We start from the raw sequence: 16,287 nt of genomic DNA, 5'->3' as shown, positions 1-16,287 counted from the left end.
TTTGGCTAAATTTTGAGTTCGGGTTTGAAGTCAAGTTGTGATTTTGATGGAGCTTCTTGTGGGTTCATGTAGATCGTGTTGTCCCCGACAAAACCCTTCGGTATCGTCGGATTCGGAGCACTTTTTTTTCGGTGGGCTTTTGAGATTTTCATCTCAAATTGAGGTAGGGGATGTCTTAGGTTTATATTATTGTTGTATTGATTGTTTTATAAGCATATACAACTTGTGAGCATGCCTTGTTCAAGTTTTTAGAATTTAATTTATTTATTTTCTTTATTTAGGATTTAATTCTAATGATGATATATAGTTTAAAATTAAATTGTGGCATGTTAGTAAATTAGGCCTTGGTGAGTTGTGTAATATATATTAAATTTGGAGCATTTGAGTAAGAATTGCAAAACTTATTTAATATTTATCTTTTGTGAAAGATTAATTCACATAATTGTATCAAGTATGAAACCAACTTGTAATGTGATATTAAAGTAGGCCTTAGTGAGTTATTTAACATATATTAAATTGAGGACATTTGGATATGTTTCAAAATCTAGAGAAAAATTAATTAATGAGCTTAATTAAATTTATTTTAAGTGTGTTGGTCACTTAAATTGATATTGGAGGTAATGGGTTGATAATCCCTTGAAATGTAGTCTGTTTAATCACCTTGTGAGCATGTTACTAATTTGATGTAGAATTAGTACTTGAGACCAATTGAAATGGTAATTGGACTTAGCATGATATAGAATATCATTGACTTGCATGACTTGTTTAGATATATCTTGTGTAGGTGTATAACTTGTTAGAATATTACAATTGTTTACCTTGGAAGCTAGTTACTAAATTGGGACTTATTTAGTACTTGTGGCTTAGTATGGTAATGTGGTTCAATTGTTGTAATATATTCTTATTTTGGTGTATAAATTGCATATTGGAGGCTTGACATATCATATGCTATCTAGACTTGAATTATAGGACATGGTTTGTGTGGATTCAACCTTATTTGTGCATGGAAGATGGTTTTATGCATTAGTGGATTTGGTATAAGTTTGGTCTAACTTATTGATTTTTGTATAAGTTTTGGACTTATTGATTTTGGAAAACTTGTAAGGACATATTTCACATGATGGCTAGGGTTTGGCTTTAGTACGGAGACAAGAGTCTTTTAAGTCATAAATACGCACTAGGTAGTACCTTGTGGGTCGTAATTGCTCGAAATAACTTATGCATGTGCACACTAGGTAGTGCCTTGTGGGTCGTAATTACCCGGAAACACTTGCTTGGTCTAGTGACCACATGTCCTAGTCTTTTTACTTTGATTTCGCATTCAATTTCAAGTTGTTAATTATGGATTACTTGTAACTTGAGAATTGATGCTTGCCTATGTATTTTGATCTCATTTAGTATACTTGAAATTGTATACTTGAACTTGTATCCTTGTTGGTGTATCTAAACTCTATCTAGTGTATTTACGCTTAGTATGCTTGTCTTGTGTGTGCGGATTTTATTTTTGTATACTTATGCCATGTATACTTGTCTTGTGCGTATGTGTTTAGCTTAGTATATTTGTGTTTGTATACTTGATTTATGAGTACTCTATACATATATCTTATACTTGTGTATGTATGCTAGATATTGCTTATCCCGTTTAACATGATTTAGTATACTTGTGAGCATGTGTACTTGAATGTTGTGTATCATGTTTTAATACGGTTTAGTGTACTTTGGCATGTATACTTGTATGCCGTAGTTCATTTCAATTGCATGAGTAGCTTAGGATGCTCCCTGAGTCTCATTTTGATATAGACGTTAGGTGGTATGAGCCATTTTAACATGTTTCACCATAAGGTGATCTTATTGTAAAATGCTAGGTCGATGCATACTCATCTCCTACGAGTAGCTTTATGTTACTCACCCACGTAGTGGGGACATTTTTCAGGTACAGGAATCAAGATTCGAGATTCTCATATTACTTGGATGATTTGTAGCCTTGAAGGTTTCAATTCTTGTAAAAGTTGACTTGAAATGCCACTTGTAGCCTTATATGTCAAAATGTGTATATTTAATTCCAATTATGTAATGTGTACATAAGTACACTCTATGCAATGTATTTGACATGTATGAGATGAGGCCGGAGGCCAATGACATGTATCTTGTATTCTATGCAACTTTAACTTTATGAAATATTATGAAAATATTGAAAAATGCCACGTCATTGCTTCATAACTTTTGCATCGGGTGTGGGAATTCCATTCTTATTCTTTCATAGGGTCTTATAAATCATGTTTGAAGTGTGGCCAAGGGCCAAACGGTAATTTGAATCATTTGATAATTTTGGTTTTCAAATTTCCCTTTTCTTGTTCATTTTTGCCTTTTTGCCCGTTGGGGGGTCGGATTTTGTATCGGTGGTATTTTTAAGTCGTGGATCATTATAGCACGTCCAAATAGGTAAGTTACGTTTGTGTGCATGGTCGATTCCGGGCAAACCTTCTTCTTTGGTGAAACGAGCCTCCTATGGACTCATTTTGAAATTTTGTTGCATAATCTGATCTAGGGGTATTCTAGACCTTTCACATCAGTTTTAATTTCTTCTTTCAATATGGTTGAATAGAAAATGTGATTTTAGGGGGGGTTTCTTCTTCGTATTTTTCCAGAAAATGTTGTCTTGGTACCGAAAATCCCTCATGAAGTTTCAGCTTCCAGTTTGCATTTTAGCAACTTTTTGGCCTTCATGACCAGATTTCATGGAGGGGCATTTTGGGCATTTTACAGTGAGTTTTTTTTTTGAATTCTCTATGAGTCATGTAGAAAACCTGATTTTAGGGGGGCTTTCTTCTTCGTGTTTTTCCAAAAAAACTCGTCTTGACCTCCGTTTCAAGCCTCAGTTCTGGAAAACCTGCTTTGGACCCTTGCTATCAGCATGGGCATGCCATTGGGCGCCGGCGCATTCGCCGGCATGGGCGCCAGGCGTGCACGGGGCATGTCATGGCCTTCGTCGGGCCGCCGCGACATCAAAACTTCAAACACTTGTTTCTCCCTCGTCCAGACTCCAAATCGAGTGAACTTTTTTTTAAACTTGATTAGTTTTTCGCTGTCTTTCCAACGGTGTGCTCGGTTGCATCTGGATCTTCCTGGATAATTACCAGTTTACCCTTTTAGCCTTAAGTGCTCGTTTTTCTTCGTCATGCCATTTCTCCTTCGTCCGGACTCCGAATCATGCGATTCTTGAGTCCATCTTGATTAGTTTTTCGTTGTCCTTCCAGCGGTGTACTCAGTAGCACCTGAGTCCATAGTTTTCAGAAATGACTATTTTACCCCTGAGGGCTTATTTGTCATATTTTTGATCTTTTGCTTCCGCATCAGTTCTCATTGAGTTCCACGACCTCATGGAAGGTCACTTTGACTTCTTAGAGTCTTGTTTTCTGTTTTTGCTTCCGCAATTCGGATTCGTTATCGGGTCAATCTTCGGTTCATCACAGGACGCACTGGCTTGAAAAACCAGGGCCGTCACAATTATAAAGTTAACTCTCACTCACATAAATTGAATGACTTTCTGGCTCCAAATTATTTCCCTTAATTTATTTTTCTTCCAACTTATTTCTCTCCCTAATTTTCCTAATATTTTTTTACATTGTATTTTTCAAATATAAAACTCTTCATCTTCTACTTTAAAAGACGAAAAAAACTATCACAAAATCAATTTAGAGTAATGATAGGGAAATCGAAAAAGAATCCCTAAATTAACATCGAATTTGATGTGATTGGCCATTTTTTTCGCGTGTTATACAATTATTTTTTAGAAATTGTTTAAGTAAATGAGATAAACAAAAACAATTCGGTATTTATTCGGAATAAATTTTTCGATCTTCCTATTATTATTCATCGATTTATTCTATAATTTATCATATAATGTAATGTAGAGGTAAGCTTAGTTATCCTACTTTAATACACGGAAAAGTAATTCTTAGGCCCTTTATTTAAAGTGATTTGCTTACAAGAAAATGAGACCTTTATATAGTCCATAAAAATGACCAATCTCTTTAAGACATCGGTCTAAATATATCAGCTATGCTTGATGCACATGAAAATGGGCTTTGATTATTGACAAATTCCGTAATGAAGATGGAAAGAAGCGAGTGGTCCCATGTATCTTAATGTGTATTTATGTAGAAAAGGACCCTGTTCAATACACACATGAAATAGACCAAATTGTGACATGAATGTTGGGCCAACAATGAAAATGGTGGGTAACTATTAAATTTATAAAAATTAATTTGCCGACACTTGACCTCTTTAAATTGGGAAGTTGAGAGTTCGTGAATAATAAACCTCTATTTACTTTAACCAAAAAAAGAAAAATAAAAACTATGGTGAATCTCGAATTATCATTTTTCTCAAATAAATCTACATCTATCTATCCACACACACATATATATATACACTAGGAAAAGACGACATGTGCGTTGCACGTGGTGAATATTTTTGTTCATATATTTTTTTAATTGTTTATAGTTTTAATTGTTTATAGTTTTCGTTATATGATATTGTCATATATTAAATGAATTCATATCAATAATGTTTAAAGAGTAATAATGGTCACCACAAAAGAAACAAAATAAGGTGTTCCATTGATGGATGGATCATCTAAGTATGATATATTAGAAAATTCGACGTCTTAGAATTTGATAAAAAATAGATTTATTACGTAACTTGTACTTTGAATTTTATTAGGTAATTTGAAAATGGTGATTAATTTTATTATGTAATTTTTAGAATTTTATAGAAACTATTTTCATAAACACTATATATAAAAACTCTTTTTATATCAATTAATAAATATTTTATATTAAATAATAAATATTTTATAGTTTTATAGAAACTCTTTTTATAGTAATTAATAATTTTATTTTATATTTTGTGTTAGAGTTTTGTAGAAACTCTTTTAATAATAGTATAGATTTTTTTATACTAATTAATAAATATTTTATAGTTTTATAGAAACTCTTTTTATAAAAACTATTTTTGTAGTTTGAATTTTATTAGGTAATTTAAAATGGTGATATTTTTTTTTTATATTTTGTGTTAGAATTTTATAGAAACCCTTTTAATAATAGTATAGATTTATTAGGTAATTTTTAATTTGAATTTTATTAGGTAATTTAAAAGTGGTGATTGATTTTATTAGCTAGTTTTTAAAGTTTTATAGAAACTCTTTTTATATTAATTAATAGATATTTTATATTAATTAATAATTATTTTATAGTTTTATAGAAACTCATTTATAAAAATTATCTTTGTAATTTAAATTTTATTAGAGTTTTATAGAAAATAGATTTATTAGATAATTTGTAATTTGAATTTTATTAGGTAATTTGAAAATGGTGATTGATTTTATTTGGTAATTTTTAGAGTTTTGTAGAAACTATTTTTATAAAAACTCTGTTATAGTGATATTAAAAAATAATTTATAAATATTTCATAGAAACTATTTTTATAAAAATATTTTCATATTAATTAATAAATATTTTTTTGTAATTTGTGTTAGAGTTTTATAGACACTCTTTTAATAATAGTATAGATTTTTTAATAATAATTAATAAATATTTTATAGTTTTATAGAAACTCTTTTTATAAAAACTCTTTTTGTAATTTGAATTTTATTAGGTAATTTGTAATTTAAATTTTATTAGGTAATTTGAAAGTGGTGATATTTTTTTTTATATTTTGTGTTAGAGTTTTATAGAAACTCTTTTAATAATAGTATAAATTTATTAGGTAATTTTTAATTTGTAATTTGAATTTTATTAGGTAATTTGAAAGTGGCGATTGATTTTATTAGGTAATTTTTAAAGTTTTCTAGAAACTCTTTTTCTATTAATTAATAAATATTTTATTTATTTATAATTTTTAGAGTTTTATAGAAACTATTTTGATAAAAAATATTTTATATTAATTAATAAATATTTTATAGTTTTATAGAAACTCTTCTTATTAAAACTATTTTTGTAATTTGAATTTTATTAGGCAATTTGTAATTTGAATTTTATTAGGTAATTTGAAAGTGGTTATTGATTTCAATAAGTAAATTTTAGAATTTTATAGAAATTCTTTTTATAAAACTATTTTTATATTAATTAATAATTTTTTTTTTTTTTACAGTTTTATAATTTGTAATTTGAATTTTGTTCGGTAATTTGAAATTGGTGATTTATTTTATTTGGTAATTTTTAGATTTTTATAAAATTTATTTTTATATTAATTCATAAATAACTCTTTTTATATAAACTATTTTTATATTAATTAATAAATATTATAAAACTCTTAAAAACTATTTTTATATTTTGTGTTACAGTTTATAGAAACTCTTTTAATAATAGTATAGATTTATTAGGTAATTTGTATATTAGGTAATTTGAAAGTGGTGATTTATATTTTTAGGTAATTTTTAGAGTTTTATAAAAACTATTTTTATATTAATTCAGAAATAACGCTTTTTATAAAAAAATATTTTTATATTAATTAATAAATATTATAAAACTATTTTTGTATTATTAAATAATAAATATTTTTTTATATTTTGTTGTTACATTTTTATATAAACTCTTTTAAAAATTGTATAGATTTATTAGGTAATTTGAAAGTGGTGATTTATTTAATTAGGTAATTTTTTTAGAAACCAGTAGATAAATAGGTAACTCTTTTAACAATAGTATAGATTTATTAGGTAATTTGTAATTTGAATTGTATTAGGTAATTTGAAATTGGTGATTTATTTTATTAGGTAATTTTTTTAGAAAGAAATAGATAAATAGGTAATTTGAATTTTATTAGATAATTTTTAGAGTTTTATATCAATTAATAATTTTTTTTTTTTTAAATAGTGAAAAACTCTTTGCGCATTTAATAATAGTATGAAACTTTTTTAATAATAATATAATTTTTTTATACTAATTAATAAATATTTTATAGTTTTATAGTAATTTAAATTTTATTAGGTAATTTGAAAGTGAAAAGACACCTGTAAGTGAATGGGGTGAATGTTGTAAGTGCATTGTAACTACACCAAAGTATTCAACAGTATTGCTTGATAGAAATATTTTTTCTTTGTTTAAGAAAAAGGAATAGTGTGAGTCTGTGAATGATGTAAATTTTCTATAAGCAAAGTTCAATTTAATTGGAAAAATTGCAAATACACTAAAATCTACATATACAGCATATCTACAACAAAGTGGTAAATAGTAATAGCATGTGCAAAATTTGCAAAATTCACAACCAGTCAAGTTCTAGGCAATACAACACCACGGAGTGGTGGCAGCTTGTATTGAGGTGGGCGCATAGAAAGAGTTGGCCGGCCAAGCACTTCGTGATAGCAAACAGGAAGAGTGAAGTTTACCAAACACTTGGATGGAAGGGCTCTTATACAGCCTTAATTGTGGCTTTGTTGAAATAGATTGTGCCTCTAACCAGCCCCCTTCCCTTTGATAATCAAAGGTCTATGATCAATCAATAGGAGGGGCTTCGTACAGAAAGACAATTATCTCACTTCAGCCTCGTCTCAAAAGTTTGGAAGAATGGCAATCCATATTTTAGATTGTCAACAATCTATCTCAAAATTCAATAATACAAATCACAACCATACAAAACTCAAACCTGCCTGATGAAACAACACATATCAAAATCCAATAATACAAATCACAACCATACACAACTCAATTGTATTAAGAATAACATAGAGTTCTTCCACATCACAGATGATTTGAAATTCTAGTTCTAGAATTCTTAATTTCTGTGTCCTTTCCTTCTTCCTCCATGCCTCTATTTATAAGCTTGATGACATGTGCTCGGTAATTTGTGTTAGAATTTTATATAAACTCTTTAAGTATATCTTTGTAATATATATTAATAATACTCGTATAATTAGATTTCCTTTTATTAAAAAACTCATAATAAATAGATAAATTGGTAATTTGTGTAAAGTTTTATATAAATTCTTTAAATATATCTTTGTCTAATGTGATAGAGTTTTATTGAAAATAAAATACATAATTTGTGATAAAGTTTTATATAAATTATTTTATTTTCTTCAGATATATCCTTCTCTAATTAGATTTTCTTTTATTATATCAACTAATAAATAATATAAATAATTTTTTATATTAATAATACTCGTATAATTGGATTTCCTTTTATTAAAAACTCATAATAAATAGATAAATAAGTAATTTGTGTTAGAGTTTTATAGAAACTCTTTAAATATATCTTTGTCTAATGTAATAGAATTTTATTGAAAATAAAATAAGTCATTTGTGGTAGACTTATTCTTGTTTAATTAGATTTTATTTTATTTTATAGAAACTATTTTAATAATAGTATAGATTTATTAGGTATAAACCTTTAAATATATCTTTGTCTAATGTGATAGAGTTTTATTAAAAATAAAATAGATAATTTGTGGTAAATTTTTATATAAATTATTTTATTTTCTTTAAATATATCCTTCTCTAATTAGATTTTCTTTTATTATATCAATTAATAAATAATATAAATAATTTTTTATATTAATAATACTCGTATAATTAGATTTCCTTTTATTAAAAACTCATAATAAATAGATAAATTGGTAATTTGTGTTAGAGTTTTATAAAAACTCTTTAAATATATCTTTGTCTAATGTGATAGAGTTTTATTGAAAATAAAATAAGTAATTTGTGGTAGACTTATTCTTGTCTAATTAGATTTTATTTTATTTTATAAAAACTCTTTTAATAATAGTATAGATTTATTAGGTAATTTGTAATTTGAATTTTATTAAGTAATTGATGAGTACTGAAAAGTGCGTATTTAAACCCCTTAAGCTTAGGCATTCTAGTACCTTTATCTATCTTACTTTACCGTTTTAGACTGATTTCGTATTATTTCCATTTTCAGGCACTTATCCCAAAAATAAGCTAACTCAGCCAAATAAGAGCTTAATTGAAGCAATTCTGGGATTAAATAAAGAAAGGAGCAAAGTGGGGAAAGAGGGAAGCAAATGAAGCCAAAGGTGACAAGAGCAAAGTTCGATCGATCCAAGTTTAAGGTTCGATCGATCGAACAATGATCGATCTCAGCACTTCAAGATAGATCCAAGGCTTGACCCAAAAGCATAAAGTTCCCAAAAGTTTAATCGATCCAGCACCATCCTTCGATCGATCGAACACTTTTGTCCTTATTCAAATGATTGATCCTATCCACAGCTGTACCACCCACTAACCACTTTTATTCTTTTCCCATAAATATCTCCCATAAATATCTCGGATTTGTCTTTTTCTAAAAAGCTCAACCAGTTGGATCGATCTAGCCTAAGTTCGATCGATCGAACTTCCTCTAGTGCGAAAAAGTTAAAAAATTCCATCTCATTGAAAGTTGCCCTTTATCCAATCATTAGGGAATATTGTGTGCACGACCCCAGCTCATTTTGGGTGTCATTTTGATCTACCTATATAAGGATAAGGATTGCTTTTTACAAGAAAGAAAAAAGAGAAACATTTTATTTTCATATCATCTCTTGGAGAGGAAGCTTAGAGGAGGAGGAGGCTAGAGACACCATTGGAGTTCTTCATCAACAAGGAGCAGATTTCAACCATGGAATTAGCCCTTGAGGGTTAGAACATCATCACCATGAGTGGCTAGACATCCCCTTGGGGCTAAAGTTAGCCCCAAGCATGCTTTCTATATCTTAATCTTGTGTATTATTGAGGGATTAGTGTTGTAATTGATGTTTTGACACTTTGATATATATAGATCTTGTCTATTCAATGATTTATGTGGTTTAATACTTCCAATTGGTCATTTCATTCTATCCATATGTTTATGTATACTAGAATAGATGTTCATGTGCTTGTCTCTAGATTTTGTGTTATTGATGCAAGTCTATGTGTATTGATGCTATAGATTTGGAGATTGTCAAAACATAGTGCTTAAAGAAGTGCTCTTGTGATTCTCTTGATGGTTCATGCTTATCTCTTAATGGATTGTGCCTCTCTCCTAGTTTATTTTCATGCTACTAGTGTAGATGTAGTGTAGTTGTAGTGTAGTATTAAATGGGAGGACAATCTATGCTTGTTGTTTGATGATCCAAGCTTTTGAATGCAAGTAGCATATGTCTCTATCCTTGTGTTGTATTTGGACTGTGAGCTTAATGAAAGGATTAATGACTTGTTTTGATTTATTGTACCTTTCACATGTTGTTTAGACAATACATGCTTCACTGCTTAGATATATTGTGCCTTTCACATGATATTTAGACAATACATGCTTAACTAGTCATCCTTACTTGTTGATTCAACCAAACACATACACACCAATATTGCAACACACCATTTCCTCTCATTAATCACTTGTCAATGATATAGAAATGCATTACTTGGTAGTGACCTCTAAACCCCAAGATCTCTCTCTCTTACTTACTCTTAATTGCATTCTTTTGCTATCACTTAGTTTAATTTAGTTGCTCTCTAATCAACCAACCAACTAATTGTTTGATCACTCGACCTACTAGCCCTAATTGTGATTCTATGACATTGCTCGATCCCCATAATCCCTTGGGACGATCCCTACTTACTCTTGCTACGTTAGTAGTAGTGTTGGTAGTGGTTTTTATAAATTTAAATTTGACCCAAAAGGCTTTTTTTAAACCACACATTCACTACATCAATTTTGGCGTGTATCAAGCGACTTTAGCCCCATCAGTAATTTTTAGAGTTTTATATCAATTAACAAAGATTTTTTTATATTAATAAATAATTACTGAAATACTGAAACACTTTGCACATTTAATAATAGTATAGATATATGGCAAAATGAAAAGAATTTCTTTAAGTTTCATTAAATGAGCACAACCAGTTTTCATCCATATATTTTCCTCCATTTCATCTCCAACCACTTTCATTCATATTGTGATGCACGTGATTGATACTTTTTGATTAATTTTGAAAATACCTACCAGTACGACTGTACGTGATTGATACTTTTTGATTAATTTTGAAAATACCCACCAGTACGACTGTTATATCCAAACTTTCTATAAAAAGGATTTTGCATTTCTTTAAAAAATGTTTTCTTTTTCCTTTGCATTCTATTTTCTTTTTACCTTTCTTAATTAAATCCACTAACCAAACATAACTCATTAAGTCCTACAAATTCAAATATTTCATTACTAGTTGCATTTTTTTCACTTTGACATGACATCTATTATTATAAACCAAACTCAATATTATATATATAGCGAAAGAGTTAGTGAATATTTAATATGATTCATTCCATCTCCCATAATACAATTTCTTTTCCACTTGAGTTATGTTCACACTATTTTCAACCTGCAGTAGCCCTCCTTCAACGTTTGTGTTATTTATTATTATTTTTCAAACATTTCCCTAGGCCATGATGTTAACTCATTATTTCACATATTATGCTTGTTAAATTTTAATATCACTTTTAACCTATACACAATTTTCATTGCACATTCTATTTATTTGTTTATTTATTATTATTATTTTAAAAAATTATAAAGACAAAAGAAAGTAAAAGGGAAAGTTAATTACTATGAAAGCTAGCAAAAAGTGGTAAAATAAAACCAAAATAAACTAATTAACCAAAAATAAGTAAAAAAAAAAAAAAAAAAACATCACCACTTTCACCCTCTCTATTAAATTAATGTGACTACCAAGTGACAAAGATAAAGTGAAATTATATTGTGACGCCCCAAATCTCATGATCCGGTACATCAACCAAGTAAAACCCAATTCGACCCAAAGACCCTGGTAACAAAATGCTAAAGATAAGGTTAAAACTAACAAAAAGTCGAATTAGAGGTAAAATGGTCATTTCATGACAAAATAGAGGATGTGCTATGTACCATTGGATAGCCAGCAAAAAAATAATAAATTTAGGTTCAAGAATGTCCCCATTTGGGTTAGAAACAGAGGAATTATGATCGAAAGAAGTTTAACTTGAAAATGCAAGAAAAGGAGAAAATTTTGGCTAAGCCACGTTTGGCATGCATTTTGTTTCTCCTGTTTTTATTTTTGAACTGCTATAGTATCGATTTTGGCAACAAAAACGTGTTTGATGCAGCTTTATTTTATTTTAAATAGTGCTAAAACACTTCGTGAACAGTGGCCAAAACAAAAACACCAAAAAGTTATTTTTTCTTGTTTTGACAACTGTTCATAGCCCAAAACCATGTTCTGTTTCTGACATTTCCTTCCTAAACGTGCTTTTGATTTTTTTCCAAAACGCTCCTGCAGCAAAAATACTGTTTCTGTTTTAGTAAAAAATAAAACGCCTAAAACAAAGCGCATGCCAAACGGACCCTAAGTATGAGAGTGACAACCGGTAGCCAGGATGGACGATCGGTCGCCTAGCACCCTGGACACTCGCTTGCATGCCCGTTGCGCACTCGCTGGCACACCATGACAAGCGGCGACCTTTAGTTAGCTTGCAAATATTCTAGTGAATAGTAATTGTGACCAAAAATGCAAAATCCAATTTTTTGTACCTGGTCCTCTTTTACTAAAAAAAATGCTCCTTAAGGCCTATAAGGTTGATCCCAAGCAAAATAAAGCATGGAAAGGTATAAAAACACCCCAAATTGCATGAAATATCATAATATACATTAGGATACCAAAAAGGTCCTTTAAACATACATTGAGAGGAAATGGTCCTTGGCCTCATTACACGTCATTTTAAGTATTCAAAAGAAGATGCTAGGGTGGAAATGACTCGAGAACCCATAAAAAAGGTAACAAGTTCTTGGTCCATTTCCTCCCTTTAAAAGGAATTGCTACATAGCTCCCAAAATAACATGATTAAAAAGGTTACATAAATCCAACCAAATATATTACAAATGGATTGTCATAAACGAAAGTTAAGTGAATACATAAGATATCCACTAAGATGAAGGCACATCCAAGTAGAGCACTTCTTTACCTGAAAAGTCTATAATCAATAGGAGTGATTAATTTTGAATTAATCCGTAAGAAAATGCAGTATAAGGATAACTTAGGGTTTTATTGGCCTTGCAAGAATAGCATAGGACATATAAGTGAGGTACATGCCTCCTATGCGTCTTGTAATGTTGAGGTAGCTAAGGGATCATCCTAGATTTAACACTTAAAGTAATATATAAGAAATCAACTCAAGTATAAGTACAATGCAATAAGTAAACAACAAGAATAAAGAATCCAAGCTACAATTACGCAAGTAAGTCAACTTGGAAACAAATTACAAAATCAAATAATAGGGATATCTTGGACTCACACAAACATACGATCACATGTATCATGTGTACCAGAAAAATAGCTATTGCCGGGCTACTAACCCGCTGGGAACTACTTTAGTGGCCACTATAAGTTTGGGAAAAACTCGTATCTTACTCACTAGAGCCGTACTCTACCATTCTCACAACAATATTTCTCCCAAGTATCTCCCAAAAATCATCAATCGTTCCACAATATAAGCCACATAGTCAATGCACATATTTCACCTTTTAAGTACACATAGGTGATAGAACTCACACAATCCATGCCTTATAGTCCTCTCTACTATAATCATGACATAAACATTGGTAAAATGAAGAGTATGCTAACATCATGTTTGTGAAGACCAAGTCTTCTTTTTTCCATTTTTCAGTTTTCCAGCATTCATTTTTATTTATTTATTATTATTAAGAACCACGTGCATTGCATTATTTTATCTTTTACTGTCAATGCATGATTTTATTTTGTAGAAAAACATCGTTTAATTTTATTTTCTGGGGGTATGGATGCATAAGTTCTGCAGAAACATCTTCGTTTTTCAGGGTTATTTGTGTAATTAAGTTTTTGAGATATTTTTGCTTAAAAACCATTTTTCAAGTATTTTAGCTAGATATTTAGAGTATGGACCTTTTTTCAACTTTGGGAAAGTGTGACAAATGTTGCACTTCCATTGGTGCACTTGTTGACTTTCCATTGGAACACTTGTTAGCCTAGGATTTTGACAAGTGTAAGGCTTAGATTAAGCCTTATGAGGAGGCCTAGGATTATGACAAGTGGAGGGTGTGTGTGTGTGTGTGAGAGAGAGAGGTAGTGTTGGTATAGTTTTTTTTTTACAATCAATTGCATTTTAGTTAGTGGATTTTCTAGAGAAAGTTATCTTCCTCACCAAAACCACCATTGTTAACACCTTAAACCCTAGCCTCCATTTCTAATTTTTCAAGCCCCTTCCATTTAGCTTTTGGTCTTCCACCTTGAAGACAAAAGCTTCCCCACATCCCTCTCCACCACACCTTTGCTTAGTTTCCCTCTTTGTTTCCATTTTCCTTGGATTCTAGAGATTCAATTCTCTAATGAGGTAGGGGTTGTCTTATGTTTGTATTCTTGATGTATCTTGTGTTCTCTGTAGTTGATATACATTGTATGCATATTATATGAAGCTCTAGGGTTGTATATAGATGAATATTGAATATATCTACTTTTGTACAAGACTTACATAGGGTTTATCTCTTATGTAGTTATTGTTTTATTTGGTAGAAGATTGAATTCTAGTATTAACTTCTTGTTGTAATTATAATGTTATAGAATTATTATTGTCTTTGAATATGTTGTGAAAGTATACTATGTTGTTGTGAAATTAGGAATTTAAAATTTTCTATGTGGTATGAATAAAATTCCTATGTTGACAACCTTGTGGTAGTGTAGTTGTTTTCACATTGCCAACTTGATGCTGCAAATGCCATTGTAGCTTGAGAACTCAGGGCATGGCTTGTGTGGATTTCAAAATTTGATGTGCATGGAAGGTGGTTTAATGCATTGTATAACTATGTAATAGTTGTGGTATTCTTGTTGATTTTGGAAATACTTGGGGTAATGAAATATTGACATGGCTAGGGTAAGGCCTTAGTGCGGGAGGTACGAGTTCTCCCCAATAGAGTACGCACTTAGGTGGTTCCTTATGGGTTAGAAGTCTGAAACAACTAATTGTCTTGCGTTGTGAAGTTCATAACCAGATGCCATTTCCACGTTTTCCACATTGTTGATTTAGCATTTCATTTTACAAGTTTATATTACTTTGAGTTTATAACTTGTTGTTTTTCATTAGATGTTCTAATGTAGTTAAGTATATTACCTATTGTGGATTGATTTCATTTTTTTTCAAATATACCTAAGGATGATCCCTTACCTTCCCCTTTGAAACTAGATGTTAGGAGGCATGATCTATATATGTTTGGTTTATGTTACACTTGCAAAGAACCATTGAAACTTTAGGGTATACGGATACGCTTCATCCTACGAAGTAACTTGTTTACTCACCCTAGTTGATATTTGGTTTTTCAGGCAAGGAGACTCTCTTTTTGGATGCTCAACATCCCTAGCTTGGCTTGAGTAGCTTTTGGATATCTTTTGAGTATTTTTTACATGCAAGTGTTGGCATGATTTGGCTATCTTTCTATGTAGTCAATGTATCATTTGTTTAGAAGCGCATTTTGCTTCCCTTTTGATATGTAATGTGAACTTAAGTACCTTATATTCATGTTACTTTAACATGTATGTAATGAGGCCAAGGGCCAAACTGTGACGACCCTAGTTTTTAGGCCAGCGTGTCCTGTGATGAACCGTAAGGATGATCCGATAACGGATCTGAATGCGGAAGCGAAAACAGAAAACAAGACTCTAAGAAGTCAAAGTGACCTTCCATGAGGTCGTGGAACTCAACAAGAACTGATGCGGAAGCAAAAGATCGAAAATATGACAAATAAGCCCCCAGGGGCAAAATAGTCATTTCTAAAAACTGTAGATTCGGGTGCCACCGAGCACACCGCTGGAAGGAAAATGAAAAACTAATCAAGATGGACTCAAGAATCGCATGATTCGGAGTCCGGACGAAGGAGAAACGGCATGACGAAGAAAAATGAGCACTTAAGGCAAAAGGGTAAACTGGTAATTATCCAGGAAAAATCGGGTGCAACCGAGCACACCGTTGGAAAGACAGCGAAAAATTAGTCAAGTTCAAAAAAAAATTCACTTGAATCGGAGTCCGGACGAAGGAGAAACGCCCAAAAGAAGAATTGACGTCGTGGCGGCCCGACGAGGGGCCATGGCGCACACGGCGCCCATGCGCGAGCCCACCGGCGTGCATGCCGGCGCCCAAAGACATGGCTGGTGGCAGCCCTTGGCTGCTGCTGCATTTTTTTATGATCTGCCCAGAACTAAGGCTTGAAACGGAGGTCAATACGAGTTTTTCTGGAAAAACACGAAGAAGAAACCCCCCCTA

This window comes from Cornus florida, unplaced genomic scaffold, assembly GCF_030987335.1.
Source record: "Cornus florida cultivar Cherokee Brave unplaced genomic scaffold, ASM3098733v1 CherokeeBrave_3.0.0_Hap2_Chr06, whole genome shotgun sequence".
NCBI classification, from domain to species: domain Eukaryota; kingdom Viridiplantae; phylum Streptophyta; class Magnoliopsida; order Cornales; family Cornaceae; genus Cornus; species Cornus florida.
The sequence above is the reverse complement of the archived record's forward strand: the minus strand, read 5'-3'. Positions refer to the sequence as shown.